Source organism: Alligator sinensis, unplaced genomic scaffold, assembly GCF_000455745.1.
Source record: "Alligator sinensis unplaced genomic scaffold, ASM45574v1 scaffold802_1, whole genome shotgun sequence".
Classification (NCBI taxonomy): Eukaryota; Metazoa; Chordata; order Crocodylia; family Alligatoridae; genus Alligator; species Alligator sinensis.
In genome coordinates, this window is record NW_005841918.1 from 3,770,699 (window position 1) to 3,778,631 (window position 7,933).

The window sequence follows — 7,933 nt, forward strand, 5'->3', positions numbered from 1 at the left end:
TTTAATTATATTATTTTTAGTATTTATTCATAATTAAAAAAAACAAGAACGCTAGCATTTTGATTACCAAAATATTCTTCCGAAGGTGAATGTTGCAGACTACAGATTAAGAAAGATAACAACTGGGGCGTGACATATCCTCCTCACCTCAACATAATGCTATTTCTGCAGCCAAATTACATTTGATTGGCAATACTATTATCTCATTATTGACTGTTATGCTAAAATCTGTCCAGAATTATCAAGTGTGATTGGTTCAATTCAGAAGAGTAATCCACATGTTTTAAAGGTGCAAATAACTGAACTTTCTATCAGAGAGAGAATATAAATAAATAAATAAAACATTGGGTTTGCCTGGACATAAAGAGAAAAAATATTCTAATGGGACTGAAGTTTTCTGTGGCAGACCTTCAAAGGGGAATTAAAAACCCTCAAGAAGCAGTGGTGTAGGTTGTAGCTGTGTTGGTCTAAGGACACAGGCAAAGTTCTTTGGGTGAATTTGATATCTTTTACTAGACCAACTTAAATAGTTGGAAAAAAATTCTTAGCAAGCTTTTGGGTTTAAAAACCCTTGTCAGGCTGAGGAGGCCTCTGCAGTTGGTGTGTTCATCCAAGCCTCTTGGATGAAATGAATAGTAAAGAAGCCAGAGGCTGGGCTGGTATGCATGCAAGACAGGCAGTCAGTGAAGATGTAAATTGAGGAGTCAGTCGGTGACAGACAGGCGGGGGACGGGGGGAGTAGGATGAAAGTAGCTAAAAGATATCAGTTTCAACCAAAGAACCTTGTATGCCTCAAGAAGCAGAGGAATTTTTATATATTTAGTTTCTTGTAAAGCCAACAGTGTGCAAAGAAAATCGACTCTAGTTAAAAGACTCAATCTTTCGCTTTTTGAGTAAGCGAGGAAAGGAAAAATTCCACAGGCTCTGGACAAGGTGGTCTCATTTTTTCACAAGTCCCAGCCCCAAGCAAACGGATGGCACTACTGCCCAAATTATCTAATTCCCTCTCATTGTAGCCTCACATTGCGCAGTATGGGAGGGATAATGGAATACAAATTTGCTGTATTCCACATGACATATCTCCTTAAGGTGAAAGAGACCACTCAGAAAATGGCTACTGAAGTGCAATTCTTTCTATTCTAAGGATCAACAGGTCTGAAAGCTAATAGCACTTCTAATAGCATCTGTAGCAGCAGAAGCTCTAGAATCAGAGCTGCTTTCTAATCTTCTTTGCCAAAAGGTTAGCAACAAGGAAGTAATTCACAAGACTGCTAACAGCAGCCAAATGCCTTGGCCAAGGGCTGAACTCCAATGTTAGAAGGTCGCTGATGCCAGGCTTTGTGAAGAGTTCCTGAACTCTATTCTTCAAGAGCTCAACACTACCATTTTTTACTTTTTTTTTTCCTTATCAGGCATGTAGGACACTGGCCTATTTGAAACTGTGCTCATAAGACCCTAGTATCATAAGAAGCAATAACAGGTCAAAGGTCACATATATAAAAAGTATTGGCTTTTCATTGACTTCACTTTGCTCCCAGAGACAGACAATGTGGTCCAAATCAAATCAATCCAATCTGCAAAGTCAAAAGAAAACCCTTTTATATTCAAGTTTTCACATACCATTGCACAACCAAGATTTCAGCATGCAAAGCAAGCAAGCCCTTTCCTAGCAGTGCTACTTCTCTTCTAGACAGGAATGCTATTACTTAATCTTCACATTAGTCAACTTAGTTTTCTGCTACATATCATATTTGCTCAAATCTAAGTCAGCCCTGAATTTAAGATGACCCTCTAATAATTAGATTCTATATACAGATAATGAATAACTCCGTTATAATTTTCCAGGTATAGAATCTAATTATCAGAGGGTTGCCTTGAGCTCATCTCCTTTCCACTGCTACAGCAGGGGAAATAGTGGCGGCAGGGGGGGTGGGTTAGGTGGCATCCTTGCCCTCTGCCCTTCCCTACCACCCCTTCACCCTGCACTAGTACCTCAGCTCCCCCAGACTCTGCCCTACCCCCTTCCCCTTACTGTCAGCCACTGCTCGGGCTCTGTTCCCTCCTGGAGAACAGCACATGGAAGCTTAGCCCTTGCCAGGCAGTGCAACAGTGTTGACAATGCTGACTGGCCAGGCAGGGGGCAGTTTCCATGTGCTCCATGCCCAGGACAGAAACCAGCTCAAGTCAGGGCTGAGCTGCACCTAACAGTAAAAGAAGCTGCTGTGGGTCTGGCTCTGGCCCCAACCAAGGCCTGCCCCACCTCCACCCCACACTCCTGGCTTTACTCCGCAGCTTCTACATCCCCCTCTGTCCCCTCCTTCATTGTTAGGTGCAGCTCAACTCCGGCTTAAATGTTATACATTTTCATTTGGACTATTTCTCTGTAAGAAACACAGTCCTAAATCCTCCAATACATAGGGACCAGAATTTTAGAAGTATTCAAGTCCAAGCCTTCAATGTGATTCATACAGTCCAATGGAACAAGATTTTCAAGAGGGCTCAGCATCCAGCAGCTATCAGTTAAGCGTGGGGGGGTGGGCTGGCCAGTTACTAGGTCCCAGGAGCCTGCTGTGGGTGAGAGGAGGGAGGGAGGGAGGACAGGGGGCTGATGCAGCAGAGCTCCCCGGCACCTCACAGTGGGGAGGCCAGGGACACAGCAGAAACCCGCTGGCTGCAGCCACCCTGGAAACAGCCACTGGAAGTTGCTCCTACTCCCAGCATACAGGGCTCCAACTCCAGCTTCTCAGAAAGTGCCCAAGAGCTAAAGCCAGAGACCCGGCACTGTGGCAGGAGCCACCTGGCAGAAGCTGCTCACCCAGCTGCCTGCCTGGAGCGGTGTGACATGGTGCAGCAGGGGCAGGAGCAGCTTCCAGCAGGCTGTTCCTTGTGCAGCTGCAGCCAGCCAGGTGCTGCTCTGCACCCCTCAGCCTCCAGCAGCAGCTCCTCCTCTAGAGCCTGCTGCACTGCACCCCACCACTCCTGGCAAGCACACAGGAGCCTGGCTCCATATCCTGGAACTGGAGGCAAGAAGCGCAAAGCAGCACCTGGCCAGACTGCGGGCACCAACAGGAGCCCAATGCAGGCTGCTCCAGTGTGAGTGAGCAGGACTCAACCCCACGCAGAGCACCACGGGGGCAGCATGAGCACACTGCCCGAGGAGCTCTGCCACACACAGGGCTCAGCCCCATGCATGACTCCAGCTCCAGATATGGCAGCCAGGAGCTAAAGTCCAAGCCTTACGCTCTGGGGTAGGAGCCACCCAACTGAAACTGCTTGCCCAGCACGGCCTTCAAAAATGGCAGCCCCAGCCATGATACAGCCATGAAATCAGGGGCCCCATGTAATCGGCCACTGGGGGCCATTAATTTGGTAGGTCCCTAGTGATATGGAAAAGGAACGGTCATCACTAACCTTAGATAAAGATTTTTAGCTGCCTTAACAAATGCTTTCTTAAAGCTACTTTGCCCAGTGGAACCAAAAAGTCTGAAGTCTACACATTAGCAAGCACCACTAGGAAATCTTATCTCCTGGCATTACAGGGTTAATTACAAGCATCTCAAATCTGTTTGTGAGTAAGACCAATTTTATTCTGTTTCAGCAAGTGGAAGAAGGGAGGTCAATTCTATTTCAGAAAAGTAGAAAGAAAATACTGACATTGCAGCAGGTACATTGCAATGCTTCCATGTGAGAAAATGCTTAATGGATTTTGAATAGGAATGGTAATGTAGCAAGAAGAGAAGTTTCCAAAGTTATGCTGGTTTGCATACTTTAAAGGTAGTTCATCCCCTCAGACAAGGTGAAGGGAGGTGAAAATAAAACATTAACAGGAAAATCTAGTAATTTCAACCCTAAATTTCTCCTCCATCAGCCAGTAAGAATGGGGATAGGAGAAAACAATGTGTCTTTTATCCTCTGGGAGTTTCTCTGGCTTAATATAAAAATGGATGTTCTTAAGGTAGCATTTTAAATGCACCCTAAAACTTTACCGTAGAGAATGCAGTGTACTCTTTCAACACATGCTAGCAATCTTCCTATCACAAACTTCTATTTCCAAGTCCTCCCCCACAATGGAGTAGCTCAGGTGCCTATACCTGCTAACGGTCAGAGCTTTTCCAACATGCAGCATTATAAAACTGACATTTTTCTTGTAAGCTTCAGTGCTGCCTAAAGGGCCCAACAGCATCAAAGCAAAGCAACAAGATATTAAACAACTTATATTTAGCTGCATCTTGGAGGTAGAAAAACAATGCTATAAATATCAGAAGTACCTGCACTGTATGTTTAAAGAATATTCAATATTAGGGTCTTTTCTTTTTTTTTTTTTTTTTAAGTGTCTAGATTCTGTAGAAATTGACAGCTTTTCCCTCAAGAAAACCTCCTAATCTTCACACACAAGATTTTTCAAACTCTGTTGTCAAGTGATATGCATAGTTATCCCAATTCTCTTTATTCCGAATCTCTCCTACTTTCAAATGTGTTTGGCTTAGTAGGGCTATATCTTCCTTAACATACTCTACTGTTAGAATATTTTTTTTAAACAGGCAAATTCAATACTCTTATCCTCTAAGAAAACAAGAGAAAGATTTCCAATTAACTCAAATTTGTAGATAAGGGATTTTTCAATGGATTTAAACTCACAGCATGGGAGACAATATCCTGTAAAAGCACAGATACAATCTAATTAGACTATTTTCATTGTGGAAAGCACCAGTAAAGAATTACACTATTATCCACTTTAAATTTCAACATAGGGTGACAAAACTGCTCTTACCTTTCTCTCATGCATAATAAGAGCCAAGCCTCTAATAAACAAGTACCTAATTTATTAAGAGTCAAAGTCAAAAATCTAAAAGCAAAACAGAGAATGTCACCCGGGAAATGGCCAGCCCACAGTCTCTTAAGTCTCTCAGTGAAAAGGAGTAAATTCTAAATGCTAATTTAGGATTCATACAAAGGCAGTGCAAGAGGAGAGAGGTTTGGGGTTGATTTTTTAAATATTAATAAGAGCTTGCAAATACGGTTTTATGGTTTCCACCTAGTGGTCAAATGTAGTCATGGCATTTTAAAAAGTTAGTACTGACTTTTCAGATGTGCTGTATTTGTACAGAATCTGTCTGAAGTTCACAGATTTGTTCCAGGGCAGCCTTTGTGATACATCCCGTATCATAAATAAGAACATTCAGAAGTGACTACCAGATTTTATTTTGTACTGAGACCCTGAAATTATTTTACAGCATTGTTGAGTAAGGAAGCCTCTGCTGCCTGGATGAGCAGCAACTGAGATTCTGACACACATGGATGGGCAGAATACAGAAATGTGGGACTGCCAAGCCTGTCTAAATATCAGAGCATTCTAGTGACTGAGAGATCACCACAGCCCACAAATAGAGCTGCAGTCAACTTCAAAACTATTTATTTTATATAACATGCAGTTTCTAGTACTAGCTCAATGTCCTACATATTGATTGATTGATTAAATCTAAATTCACAGGGAAGGTTTCTTAATGGACCGGTGCACTTAACACTGTGATCCAAGTATGTATCATTTTTAAAGTATGAGGTGGTTAGTTGCCTTAGTCTGAAGTGTAACACAGCAAGGTGTTACCCTGAAGGTAGCTAAATGTTTCATGAGCTTTCTATTTAGATGCTAGAATTTCAAACAGAAAGGAAAGGGCTGAGGAAGGGAGAGAGGACGCTACTGAAAGTGGCAAAGAGTGGATAGATTAAAATCAACAAGGACAAACAAGGCAGTTAACACATTGAAGGACATGGATGCTAAATCTAAGACCAGAAACCAGTTGCTAAATCTAAGACCAGATAATGGGATAAGAACTTGCTTAAAACAGAAGTGGGCAAAATACAGCTGGCAGGCTGTATCCAGCCTACCATCTGATTCATTCAGGTGGGTGGCTCTGGCAGCAACTCCAGCCTCTGCTGGCACCACGAGGGATGCTGAGTGGAAGCAGCCCCACCCAGCACTGTGCAACAGGCCCTGAGCAACCTGTACTTGCGCCAAGCAGCTCCAGCTCTGGCCTTTGCTGGCGCAGTGGGGGATACTGGGTGGAAGCAGCCCCACTCGCCTGCCCAGCTCCATGCAGCAAGTCCTGGGTGAGCCACATGCAGGCCCCAGTGCCCCACCTGCCTGCAGCTTGGGAGCCCATAGCTTCATTCTTCCCACTGAACAAATCTCTGTTTTTCTTTAACCCAATTTTCAATATACAAGAGTAAGGCTTTATTTTGAGCTATTATGCATTCACCTCTATATACACCACTCAAAAAAACATAAATCAGGACAAAAATATATATTTTTAATACAGTTAAAATATTGAAAAATAGATGTTTAATTGTTAGCAAATGATTCTTTTATCTATAATTTGTTAAAATGTCTTCACCATTAATTTTGTGTGTGGTCCTCAGTAGCTCACCAAAACTCGTTAAGTGGCCCTCCAGCTGAAATAACTGCCCAACCATGGTTTAAACCACGTTTAACATAATCCTGCCTGCAGATGATTTCTTGTTCTGGAATTTCATATTCAAGTTGTTTTTTGGAAGTTGTGTTTAAGGACAGCTACTCTGAGACCTGGGGAGGTTAAGGCATTCTGTCACAGGTTTTCTCATGTTTCTAGAACTGATGTCAAGCTGGAGTCCATTCATTCCCTTACATAAGGACTGCCCTCTGTGGCCAACATAGACAGCAAAGGGGCACTGTAATCAGGTGGTGGCATACATGACATAGGTGAACAAACCCTTGATGTTATAATTTATGTTATTGGGTCTAGTGATGATATGATGACGTGGCAGAGCCAGCATTTTTAAGGCAATATGTAATTTAGAAGGAAAAAGTAAAACTATATTCTCCCCATAATAATTTATATTGACCTATATGCCTACGTTTGAGGAGGTTATGAGCTTTCATAAAAATGCAAATACTAACTTCACAAAAGCAATGTAATAACCACCAACTGTTCTTACAATAAGCTTACGGTAAATGTCGCAAGCACTATAGAATAAGAAAGGAAAAGAGCAGTACCAGTGTATGTAGTGCTGTACAGGATACAAAAAATAAGAATCTCTGACAGAGAAGACAAAGCACAGAGGATAGATGTTAAGAAGAAAAGATGCCTTGTGAAAAGGAAGCCTATGTGAGAGATTTCCATTTACCTGAACTAAAACCCTTATCTGCCTTTTTTTTGGTTTGTCTGTTTTGTTTATCCCACTGGCTGGGCACAGAGAGAAAGGGGGGGGGGGGGGGGGGGGGGGGGCAGAGGGCAATCATAACAGAAACAAATTACATGTAGAGTTTTTCACTCCGAATGTAAATTTCAAGATCTGCATTCTTTTCCATTTGTAGGATTTTTACATGTAGCAAGAAAAGGCAGGAATGATTTAATGCTAGGACCTAAAAGAACTTCCTTCAAATCAACTGAGCTTATAAAAAAGAAAAAGCTTCAGGTTTGCTTACAATACAAATGCAGTATAGAGTTCAGTTTAAATACAAAGAACTCATTTAGGGCAAACATAAAAAGCTTTGCAAAACCAAACAATGCATTGTAAATTATTTCTAGAGATTCCAAATGCTTTGAGGAGAAAGCTCATAAACAGTTATAGCAGATGTACAGAAGAGGTAAAGACTAAAAATTTGATTTCCTTGCAATACAGAGCAGGATGCTAGAGAACAGATCTTCACATTGTTAGTGGAACAGTTGCATTCACAGTCACCTATTACAAATGACAGAACCTCACAGCATTATCCTGAAACCAAAATCATGTACATATACTACAGGGCGCAGAAGAACCCAAGTAATATCTTCCCCAGCCTCTGCTCCACAAAGCTTTGGGGAAAAAAAGGTCATAGTTTCATAGTCGGTAGGGTCGGAAGGGACCTGAACAGATCATCAAGTCCGACCCCCTGCCATGGCAGGAAAGAGTACAG